Source organism: Sturnus vulgaris, chromosome 1, assembly GCF_052056855.1.
Source record: "Sturnus vulgaris isolate bStuVul1 chromosome 1, bStuVul1.hap1, whole genome shotgun sequence".
NCBI lineage: Eukaryota > Metazoa > Chordata > Aves > Passeriformes > Sturnidae > Sturnus > Sturnus vulgaris.
The window spans coordinates 94,662,713-94,675,710 of NC_142243.1; the positions used below are offsets into that span (position 1 = coordinate 94,662,713).

General features: G+C 35.6%; 1 long non-coding RNA gene across 1 annotated transcript in view; it reads right to left on the reverse strand.

The window, feature by feature from the left end:
- Window positions 1-12,998, reverse strand: part of LOC148225360 (uncharacterized) — a 170,229-nt gene that overhangs the window by 77,843 nt on the left and 79,388 nt on the right. Inside the window, exon 3 of the long non-coding RNA XR_015806251.1 lies at window positions 11,250-11,523. This is a non-coding gene — a long non-coding RNA (uncharacterized LOC148225360). The remainder of the gene's footprint in view (window positions 1-11,249; window positions 11,524-12,998) is intronic.

Genomic DNA, 12,998 nt, shown 5'->3' on the forward strand with positions numbered 1-12,998 from the left:
AAAATAATAAAAATAATAACAATGTCTTCAGAGGATCTCCAATACTACCATATTCCCTTCAAGGTAGAAGATAAATTAGAAATAAAAGGTCAGCCATGTGATGTTTTTATATATTTATAATTTTAAAAGACCACTTAGAGAGTCAAGTGGACAGAAAAATGGCAAGGTTTCCAAAGCTACATGATAATTGCACTTGTTAGCAATACTCACTTTGGTTGCACACTGGATAGCAGTCAGTATGAAAAAATACAGACAAATATTCTTCAATCTCTACATAGTCAGTATTAATAGGTTCTGGGAATAAGATGGGACTGAGCAATGGACACTGACAGCAGTATCTTAAGACATTCTGTATGGAAGAGCAATGTAATTTGTGCAAACTGCCTGACCATTTAACTTTAACTACCGTTCCAATAATTTCCATTCTAAACTTATGCCATGTGTATAGAAATTCAGCCAGTTATGTCTGACAGTAAAAACAGAAATTAAGCTCTTCAGATTCTATCTGCTTTATGTATAGGACAAAGTTAAAAATTTTGTGAATAGAATTTTCTAATTTGAGTGTTGCTCCAATAGAGTATACCATGATTCTTCCCTGTCATTATAGACACACAAAAAGATAAATATAATAGAATAATCTCCAGCATATCATTTTGCCATAGTTTTGTGACTAAAAAAATGTATATTTCTATATTCTGGTAACCAACCAAAATAATTTAAAGTGGGTTTCCTTCATAGTGATTGGATTCTTAGAACGCAGATGTGTAGGTAGGTGTGTTCATGTGTCCACATGCATATGTACATGCGTGTGCAAAAATATATTTACAAAGGAAGTTGTTTTTCTAATATAATATGTTCTCCTAATTATCATTTGGAACAGAAGTGAAGTCATAATCCAGGATTTTTTAATTGTACTGGAGCAATCTGGAAGTCAAATTCTTGGTATGTGTGTACAGAAATCCCTAGTTCACACTGTGAGCAAAATAATAGAAAAAAAAAAAAAAAAAAAAAAGAAGAAGAAAGACAACTGATAGCTCTGATCAGCTGTGCCATATTTTCTAAAAGCCCATGAACCAGAACAGTGGGTTAAAAGGAAGTTGACCTGACACATCCAGGTAGACTGATAAACTGAGCTGAAAACATTTCATCTTGCAGCTGATGCTAGGTGAAGCATATATGACAAATTGTAATGGCTGCAGGGTAATGGATCACCTGTAAGGGCTCAGCGTTCCCTCACTAACCTGCTCTCGCTCTCTCTCCTGCTTTCTCCCACACGCAGCAAGGTATTTTCCCTTCACAAACCCTAGGGCTGCAGGGAAAAATCACACCCTTGGGCAAGTCATTCAGCACCCCCCTACAAAGCAAGAGCACTGTCTTCACACACACACCTTTATAGCAGGACAGGCTGCATGCTCAGAGTCACAGTTGGTCTCCCATAAATTCTCACTTTGGGACAGTGCCTGTCTGGTGCTGCTGATCATGCCTCTAAAGAAGGCAATAACTGCAGAATTGTTATGCCCAAAGAAATATTTTAATGGTATACCATCATCAGCTTTCTGTAGTTATCAAAGGTGTGCCTCCCTATAAATGAGGGAGTCCTAAAAAAACCCCTATGCATGCCTAAAATATTGTGTTGTTTGATTAGACTGTACCACCAGAGCAACACTCAGTGGAGGTTCAAGCTCAAGGCTGAACTACTCATACACTTTACATATAAACAGATAAGCCAGACAGCAATATAAATAGCACACTGTCTTGGTTTTGGCTCCCTGTCTGTCAAACTGCTTGCCTTGCAACCCAGCTCCCTTTGGGTGCAAGCTGCTGAGCCTGCCAGAGGAATGTCTGACATGGGGCACCAGCCACAGGAAAGAAGAACATCATATACATGCAACTCAGAAATACTGGGCAGGGTCTGCTTAGAGGCCCCTGAACTCCCTGTCATTCCCACTTTATATATACAGCTAACCTCTGTCTGTTGTTATATCAAAGAACATAACCTTGAGTGCTGCAGATTGCTGCATTTTCCCATAATGGAAAGTACAAGTTTTTTGGGCCCAAACCTGCAAAATTTAACTCAAAATTTACAGCAATTAGTTAAACTGGAGCAGTTTAGTAAGTAGATATGCCAAATGAGGCATTTAACTTGCCCTACCAAACCATTTTCATAAGGTGGTGTTTTAGAATAACAGATATGTGTGAAATCAAGGCAAGCAAAGATTAGGATCAGCACCAGTAGCCACACAGATTTTTCTAGTTTTATCTGAGTTAAGAAATAAAAAATATGCAAGAAAAATTAAAAGCTTTAGGACATTGGCATAGTTTCCTCAAAATGAGCAATCTTCAATATCTGCAATATTTTCTGGTTTCTATATTTTTAACACCTTGGCTCCATGTTTGTATGAAGGTTGTCCATGGAAACATTTCTCAAAAAAAAAAAAGGGTTAAAACTATGTATTTTTTTTTTATTTGTAAAAACAAGTCCCTTACACATAAGCAAAAATATCTCTATCTCACATAGTTGTTCTAGTACATTCCAGGAATATTCTCTGTTTTCCCTTCACTTACTTTCTAAATCATGATTCTAAGTGACTATTGTATAGATTATATTTTACCTCTTATTTCGTCCAAATAGGGGTCAAACAAATATATTTTCTATTTAAAAGCATCTCAGACTAAATTCACTTTGTTGTAAATTGTAAATGAGAACATCTGTGGAGCTGGTATGTTGAATGCAGTGTTAGTCACTATGAAACTAAATGACACAACAGGCATCCTCTGTTGACTTTCCCCACCTAGAAGCTTTTAATGTGACAAAGCATACACCTTGCCTCTCAGTTCTACCTATTCAGAAAATCCATCAAAATTAGTAGCATTACTGTGCTATAAAAGCAGTTTCAGTGAGACAAAATTATTTCCAGAATTTATAGTGGATAAGTGAGGAAGAAAATTATTTTTCCAACAAAATGATTTTGTACCAGCTGAAAATGAATGCACAGTAGCAACTGGAGATTCAGAAGAGGGATTCAGGTTATCACTCATTGAGACTACCCTCTTTATCATCTCATACAGCCAAGCTGGAAAAAGATCTACTTCTCCACTTCTGGTCTTTTCACATTATGTATTGTAAATTTCCACATTAATTGCATCTGCAAAGAAAGGAAGAAGTAAAACCCATGAAGACAGAGTCGGGGACAAGACATATTTTCAATAGTCAGATTTCTTTCAGTTTGGACATTATTGGACTTCAACTCATAGTAAATTATTCATCTAGGTAGTCAAAACTGACATAAGTTGGAGAAAAATAAGTTTATATTTGGACAATTAAAACAATTCAAATAATTGAAATAAATAATTGAAATAAATATAAAAATAACTTAGATAATTAAAATAAGTGACATAAATCAAAATATTTAGGTTGGGTTTTGGTAACCAAAAGATTAATAATAAACGTTACAATTTTTGGTCATGGTTTAAGTTGATGATGATTCATAACTGTTATTTTACTTTGGACCCTAAGATCATGTAGACAGTCCATACCAACTTCTGCAGGATTTCAAATGACAGTGACGAGCTGAAATGTTTATCTTGCCTAACTGCTGGCCACTGACAGTGTCAGCACCAGCATCTCTGTGTAGCAGTCTGGCTCAAAGTAATGCCTTGTGTTCCAAAGGTTTCCATCCTTTGACTTTGAGGAAGACAATACCTCATCCTCACTTAGACATTGTGCTGTTCTGTGTGGTCAGAGAGCTTTCAGGACCTGAGCACAGAAAGGAAGAAGGCTTTCTGGTATTCTTTGGCTTTGTGGCTTTGTTGTAGAGTTGTACTCCAGATTCCAGGAAAATTGGCAGAATACCCTTGTTTTAAGATGAAAAAGCTTTTGCTGTGAAAAAGAGTAGGAGGATGCTCCAATTAATTTCTATGTCAAATTATTATTGCTTGGTAGAAGCAAGGTTTTTCTTTAACTATTTTGTTAAAATACATTCATGTTTTCTCTGCATGCAGAATTTCTCATGTCTTTCCTAGATGTTTCCTTCTTATTCTCTTCTCTTTACATGCTTTCTTTCTTGTTCAAATTTTCCTTGTTAAGTAATCTTCATAATTTTTTACTGAATCCCTTTCTTCCTCCTATTTGCCTTTTAGATAGTGATGAAAGGTAATGTCATTTCTATAATTCTAATTTACTATGTTATATTGTGGTGGGTTGACTTTGGCTGGCTGGCAGGTGCCCATCAAGCAGCTCTCTCAAGCTCTTAGCAGGAGGAGGATGTATGATGAAAAACTCATATGTTAAGGACAGGGAGATCACTCATGAATTATCATCACAGGAAAACGGACTCAACCTGGGGAAGAATAACTTATTGTCAATTAATAACGGAGCAGGATAGTGAGAAATAGGCACGAAACTAAAACCCTCTTCACTACATTCCCTCTCTGCTCAGGCACATCTTCCTGATTCTTCAGCCTCCCTCCTTTCCTGCCCCAAGAAGTGCAGAGTAGATGCAGAATGGGAGCTGTGGTTAGTCCCTGCTCCCTCTCTCACTGTTCTTCTGAACCAGTGTGGGGTTTGTCACTCCCATGGGGTACAGTCCTTCACAGACTTCTCCATTTTGGGCCCTTCCCACAGGCTGCAGTTCTTCAGGAACTGCTCCACTGTGGATTCTTTCTGTGGAGTATAGCCCTTTAATCAAAGACTGGCCCTGCTTGAGCTCCCTTTCATGGGCCATGGTTCCTTCTAGGAGACTTCTCCTGCGTAAGCCCTCCATGAGCTGCAGCTTTCTCCAGGGCTAATTGACTACTCTGGTGTGGGCTCCTCCACAGACTGTAGTGCCAATTACTGTTTTGGTGTGGTTGTTGCCATAGGTAGCAGGGTGGCAACATGCTTCACCATGGTCTTTTCCAGGGGGGAATATCGAGTGTGTACCTTCAGTCACTTTGCAGATGTCACCGAGTGGGCAGGAGAGTTGATCAACTGGAGGGTTGGAAGACTCTACAGAGGAGTCTGAACAGGCTGGATCAATGGGCCAAGGCCAATTGTACAAAGTTCAATAACATCAACTGCCAAGTCCTGCCCTTGGGTTGCTACAACCCTGTGCATCTCTACAGGCTGTGGGCAGAGTGTCTGGAAAAAGGCTCACCAGAGAAGGACCCGGGTATGCTGGTTGACAGCCAGCTGAAGATGAGCCAGAGTGTGCCCAGGTGGCCAAGAAGGCCAGTGACATCCTGGCCTGTATCAGAAATAGCGCAGCCAGCAGGACAAGGACTTTGGCAAATAGAACTTGTGAGCTGGCAACACTGGTAGCAAGAGTAGAACAAAGGAAGAGTAAAACTTATCCCTAGGTAGAAAACAGGCAGATGAGCTGATCTCAGATCTCAGAGCCTAAACTGTTTCATAATAAAGGCATAATAAAGGAGTAAAAATTCCTTTAACAGTAGCCAAATGAGACTTATATGTTCTGGCCAATCAAAGAATTTTTTCATATGACAAAGCACTAAAAAAATGGCAAAAGTACTCATTTCTCATTGAAGTACTAATTGGAAGAAGTTTCAAGGACCAGAGATGAAATGAACACTCCTTCTTGAAAAAATAATTCCAGTTGACTGGAACCCTTATTATTGTATTAATCAAATAATTTAGAATAAATCTAAAGGGAAAATGTGATCTATTACATATAATTTCTAGGAAACACGAGCAAGAAATCTGCAGGTAAGTTGTAGTGGATATGGTGGAAGTAGGAGCAATCAGCAGACTTTTATCAGAGGGTTATTTGAAATCAGTATTAACACTCTTCATATCGCAGTCACACCACATGCACATGACATTTAATATGTGCTGTTGGCAGTTAGATAACCTCACAAGTGGGAGTTGAAGAGCCCATCTATGTTTAGGCCTTCTCACATAGTATGCATTGAAATTGAGATTCCTACTGTACATGGTTACTCTGTCTCTCTCAGAGAAAAATGGATAGCCAGTGTTCCATAACATGACCATTCTGTCAGATACAACCAATAAACTTTCTTCTTTCTCCAAAATGAAAACTAAAAATCATCAGTAATGTCTGCAGCACCATTAGACAGCTGATTCAATAGTCCCAAAGTCCAACTAAACACGTGTTTCTCATTAATAGGGTAAATCTATGGAGACCAATAAAAATAGTTTTGAAGACCTAGATCTTCTCACATATCCAATATATGCTTCCTGTACAAAAGTCAGGTGATTAAAGATGAAAATTCTTGGTTTGTCATAGCTTTTTCTGTGGCTCGTATCCTAGAAATAGTCATAGTATCAGTTTGATATTCTGCAGCCGTTCTACAGTCTAGTCACTGGTTAAAAAAATTGAAGCATTTTCAAAAGCACAATCAGTAGGCATCAGTAGCTCAGCAATATTCTTCCTAAAAGTTTAAAACTTTTTTCTTACTGTTAATGAATGGTGATGTATCCAGAAATGTTGATTACAATCAGAATAAATCTGCAGGACAAAATTATTCTTGTTTCACAGCCTAACACAATAAGAGTTCTTTCATTATGATTTGTGGGCAGTGATATTATTATTATTACTGTTATTATTATTATTATCATCATCATCATCGTCGTCATCATCATCATCATCCACAGCCTTTGATACATATATTTTTCAATACTCTTTTCATTTTTTCTGCCATGAAGGAGGACATAGCAAGATACCAGGAGAAACATCTAGTGTTATCATTAGGTCAAAAATCTTGGGAGATGTATATTTGGGTCCATAAAAGAAAAGTAAACTGGATAAGAGTACCTCATTTCATGCTGTAACTAAAAGCTTGTCCTAATTTCAGCATGAGATTGCTACCAATTTCCTAATAATGAACTTAAAATATCTGCATACCTCTACATTAATCTATATGCATAATTTCAGGTTTTATTTATCAGAGAACACAGAAGTTATTTTATTTACCCCTTAAAACACTGGCTAACTACTTTAGTAAGACCTTAACCTAAGGTGAGAATTTTATCCTGATTTGTATTTCTTCTTATTTTGCTACCCTCATTTATTATTTGTTCTTATAGTAGGTTCAAGCACAAGAGGGACAATTAACTGATTGAGTCATAGCAAAATATATTATGATACTATGATTCAGATTAACTGATGAACTTCTGTGATTTTTCCATCCACAGGGATTCCACTACAGCTATGCTGCTATAGAATGATGCCAAGCATTTCTGAAGCAATTTGTCCAAAGCAACACCTTAGATTTTAAATTGTAATATATTGTGTTATAAAATGATTTGTTCCCATGAACAAAGCACTACTGTTTAAGATTCACAGAAATCTAACTGCAATTTTTTTTAACTGGCCAAGAAAATTTCCATTTTTTTCCAGAATGAATCTTCTCCACGATAATGTGAAGTGCTAGCCCCACACAAGTAAATGGATAGTCAGGTCTTGCTGTCCATATAAAATAGTATGAGTATGCAATATTAAAGGAGTTAGGTATGACATAGTTCAGGGTTTTCTCCCTCACTTAAATGATGCCAAATAAGAATAAATTTCAGTAACATAATTCCTATTTTTTCTAAATACTTTGAGTTCTAAATGATATTTAAGGATGTGTAGGAAATAAAAAAAAAAAAAGAAAAAAGTTAAAATCTTGTCAATGTAAGAGCAGAAAAAAACAGCAATCGAGAAGTAACAGGATGGATTTAAAATTATTACTTTTGGTATTAATTATCACTTCTTAATTACTACTGGTAAAAAAAAAAATTCTTGTGGGGTGTTAGAAAATGAAATTATGAAGTTTACTGTCTGAATCCTACTGCTGCCAGGCTGTCTTCTTTCAGAATCATACATAATGTATATCTTCCACTAGAATTGTTTAGAAGGCACAGATGACAAGAAAAAGAAATGTGAATGAAATGCACATACATATATATGAAACACAAGGTAATACACATGGTTTTTGAATGATAAAAAAATTAAAGTTGAAAGTACTACAATTAACTTCAATCCAATAGAATTCCATATGCTTATTGATTTATACACAAGCCTATTCATAGATATTAGACCTAACTCTGAAAAGTGACATAATGTAGTCACATTCCCTATTTACCCTGTTGGGTGGGAACTTGCATATCTTTATGCTAAGCTGCAGTTTAGATATATGGGTAATTTTTTTTTAATCAAGTTGCTATTACTCAACAAGTTTAAACCATTGTGCATAAGAATAAAGGGATTAATTAAAAATATCTGAATCTAAAAAACAATCTGGTATTTTTTTCCTCCTTTGCAGTGTGCTAGAAATAAACCTCTGCAATATTCCCTTGGAAAAGAAATTAAGTTAAGAAAATGAAAAATATATCTTTCCAGTTTAATACCACTTTCGGAGAAATTTGATGTTACTTGTTTTGAAATGGTAAAAAAATGTCCATTTTTACATTGCAATATCTGCAGTACAGTGCTTTCTAAACTTCTTTGTGCAGAATATTAAAAAAGCGGTAAATATGGAGTAATAATACATGAGCAAAGGAGGGGAGCAGAAAGCAAGCTATAAACAATAGCCTCAGAAGGAAATACGAGCAAAAACTGTTGGACATTCTTGAGAGCTTTCCAAAAACACGGTTCAAGTTATATTGTGTGGGTTTTTAAAATTTCTTTTATAATTGCCATCACCTTTTTTATTTCCTGCTCCCTTAAAAGCAGACTTTATAAGCTAGATTATTGCCATTTCAATTTGTGCTTGGTTTTTAAGTGTATAGCATTTCCAGGTCTACAGAGCAGGCACTTGAGGTGTGGAAAAAGTACATGTTTTCTATATTATATAGTAGAAATATTCATAAGGTGGCAATCTTTGTTTTAGATGAATAAAACATGCATTCTTGTATATAGCATTAAAAAACCCCAAGCAAACCACAAATTAAGATACTACAAGGTTATCAGGCCATTCAGAAACATATAGGAAAGGGCAACAAATTCCTTTTATGCTTTCTGCATAAGTATGCACTCCAGAGTGATTAACAACATGAGTGATGGGCTAAAGCTTGCCACAGTTGCCGTGCAGCCAGCATCTCTTCATTTAAAAAAAGAATTTGCTTCCCATGAGTTATTTCAGAGTGCTTGAGTGCATCCGGATGTAAACTGAGTACATTTTAATTAATGCATCAACATGCAAGCAAGCAAATCTCAAGATGTGAATCAGAGATCCAATTTGAATAGGTATCTGGTTTCTGATAGTGTTGAAATAATCAGTGTGCAAAAGATCAGCAGAAGCAAAAGGAAGTTACAAGGAGTAACAAGGAAGTTACATCCTTGACCTTCATTTAAATAGCCGAACTTGGGATGCCATTGGAAATATCCCTGGCTGGGTTACCAGCTGCTGTAAATCAAACTGACTCCACTGATTTTCAAAGGCAATAGATCTGTTTACATTATCTGATATCCTCATTGACATATTCCAGAAGAGCAGAGTGAGTCAATCTGGCACAATGTAGTATCACAAATCAGAGGTTTAGCATGATGCTAAGGTCCCTTTAAAATCAGTGTCCAAACCCCAATTGAAATTAGGAAGTATAGGCTTTCAACCTCAGTTTTTAATTGAATCACTATCATGAGAACTACCAAGGCCAAACTTGAAGACTCTTTCTGTAGCATTTGAATTTAGACTTTCAAACATTTCATTATATTACAGGCACAAACACTTACATTAGAGTTTCACATGCCCAAATAGAGGTGAACTGAGCAATCTTCCCGGTGTTAAAAAAAAATAAACAAAAAAACAAAACCAAACCAAACCAAAACACACACACAAAAAAAAAAAAAAAAAAAAAAAAAAAAAAAAAAAAAAAAGCCTTTGTTTTGCTAAAGAAAAAGAATAATCTGTGAATTTTCTCCTCTACTTTTTTTGTCCTTTTCACCTCGGTAAGCCTATTTTTGCACATGAGCCTGATGTCTTTTATTCTCAGCAGCTGCTTTTTCTTTTCTTGCTATTTCCTTCGGTGTCTGAATCAAAGTGATTCAGATTAATATTAAAATACCTTGAAAACTTTCCTATAGCCAAATAAAACTAGACACACTGAAAACTGGATTTTAAAGAATTAATTAATTAATTCAGAATGAATCAGACTCATCAGTTCATCTTAATCTGATTCCCCATTAAGTTAGGCTGAAGTTTAATGAAATTTATCTGACATATTGACAACTAGGCATCACACAATTTTAGCTGCTCTGTTTTAAAACTCACTGGAACTGATACAACTTTGAAATTGAGTTAAACAATCAATCAGTCCCCAAGAGTGGTGTAGAGGAACCTATGTGAGTGTAAAATCACTATGAGTGAGATGTGTCTGTTAACTGTAGACAACTACTGTATAGACTTTCACATCTCAGCTGGTTATCTAGACTCTGTCTGTAATCAGGAAAGAGAAGCACTTCGAGGCCATGACTCATTTGGCTTATTTTAGATGACTGCTGTAGAAGAACTGTGCCCTAGAAGACTTCATTTCAAGCCACCAATCACAAAGACAATCCATATAAACAGCTCAAACACAGATGCATGCTTAGTAGGTGCTGAAATGTAAGCATAAATCAGGGTGTGATTTTACTGTCTTTACTGTGTTTAGCTGTGCTTTTCAGTATTTATTGCAGACTTTCCTTTGTGAGTAATGCTTAGTTTGTCTTAGCAAATTAGGCCATATGAATCCAGGTGAACTTTCCAACCTTATCCCAAGCTAGACTCTATTTAGGTGTAACCAAGCAATTTAGAGAACAGAAAACATGCATTTATGTAAATGAAGTTGGATAAAAGACACTATTTTCCTTGCTTTCTGAGATACTTATTTAAGTTGAACTTTCTACTTTGCATGTATATATAAATACTTGTAAAAGCATTTTATGGTAGTGTCCACAAAATTGTGATTGACAGCCACCTAAAAACATATTGTAGGGAATGAACATAAATGCAAAGTATTTTACAACAATTACTAAATTATACCCTGGTTTTTAATCTTACCCCTGCAAAATGAAATAGGTAAACCCATCTCAAATACAGTCAACTGAAAAAGAAATAATTACCTGTAACCTTTGTTGTTCTTTCTCTTTTGTAATTCACATCACAAAACTGCTGTTATAAGGCTTCTGAGTGAAAAAAAATCTTCAAAATTAGTCCTACACTTTAAACCATTCAAATAAAAAACAATAAAAGCAATTCAGAACCTGGAATGCCGTGCTTCATCCTACAGTACCCCAGTAGCTCAATTAAGACTGTATCAGATCAGTTACTTGCCTGCTACTCAGCTCAGGTTTATGATCATCTAAGCGGTCAGATCTTAATCAAACAGTGGTGATATCTAAGGGCAGAAATAAAGCAGTGCTTTGCTTCTTTTCTGCATCACAGTCTTCGTTATCTGATTCAAACATCTTTTGGAAAATTTTCATTTGTTGCTGAAAAGCTCATAAGCCAGATCGGGAAGGGAAGAACTCCATCAGTTGATAGCATGAATATGAAATGGAGAAAGTGGCACCGCAGCACTAGATTCACTGTGACCCTAGATAACTGTAGAAAAGACAGATTAAAACATTAACTTTTTGTTAAAACTTGTGCTTAGAATCAGATTACATCTTCTGTGTCAAATTTTACATCATTTAGACATGGGGGTTTTTTGTACGTTGGACAGCAGTGAAAGCGAAAGAAATTCTCTTGAGAATTTAAACATTCTTGAAGACATGCTTCACCATAGATGGATTGGAGACAGTGCTGGATGTCTTGAGTTTGGTCCTAATTGTAAAACTGAGCCTGAACTCTGACAGATTTGTGATCTCTTTTACTATGTATTCTTCAGCTCAGCAAAATACAAATAATTTAGTTTTATTTTAGTCTTTCTATGAAGACTTCAGCTGTGCAAGGCCAATATTAATGCTATTCATATTTCTATAAATAAAATAATCCCCACATGAACTTTAAATTAAAGACATTTGATCTGTTCTTAACTTTTCAAATGCTTTGATTTCAATTTTCAATGTCAACAAGGGCAAAGTGATGGTGTAGGCTTTCCAGAGCTGCCAGATAATAAGATACCAACTATATTTATTTATTATTTTTTGCTAATTTCTTCAGATCATGTACAGCACATAAAAGTGTACCAACAATCACTCCTTGGTAAAGAATGACACAAATTATGGAAGATTTTCAATAGAGAATAACAACAACAAAATCAGCAGATGATAGATCTAACTGGATGACTTTACCTGCCTCATTCCAGAAAGATGTGTACAATACTCTACTGTGCACAGTGGAAGAAAAGGCAAGAAGCATTCTCTTTGTAAATTTTATATTGGGAAGGCAGATTTAGTTTTAATTTTGAATGACAAGTCAAGAATGTTGTTTAATGCACATCCTTTCCAAAAGAGAACATACAAGACACAATATATTATTTATCATTCATTTTCTGTTCTTCATTATATATAGCTGCTGTAGGGATTTTATGCATTGTTTGGTCTAAAAAGATGAGAAAATATACTTTCAGGTATGAACCCAATCTGTATAAAAGCCATGCTATTCACTTGCTTATGGTGGTTTATATTTTTAAAGTCACTCCTCATTCTATTAACACAGAATTTTCCATTTTACTTAGTATGTTTTACACTTTACTTACAAGAGCACAGCCTGAAACCAGCAATTTAACTGTTCTATAAGCTACAGGGAAAAAAAAAATCCTCTTGTTTTCTGGGTTTTTTTGATTTTAAGTTCAATGTTTGTGCAGATCCTAGGACAGTGTGGTCCTGATTTAGTACTAGCACCCTAGAACTCTGCAATGATACAATTTTTTATTGTGTCATCATTTGGTAGGGAGAAAATTATTTTATTTCTCAAAAAAGTAGCCAAACCCACTACCTAGTAGTAAAAGAGAAAGAAGAATCTATTTCTCAGCACTGTTTTGTGACCTCAGAACAGGTGTCTCATGTATCAGAGCATATCATGCACATAAGATCACAATGAAGACACAGACAATATCCATTTTGCTTAAGTAA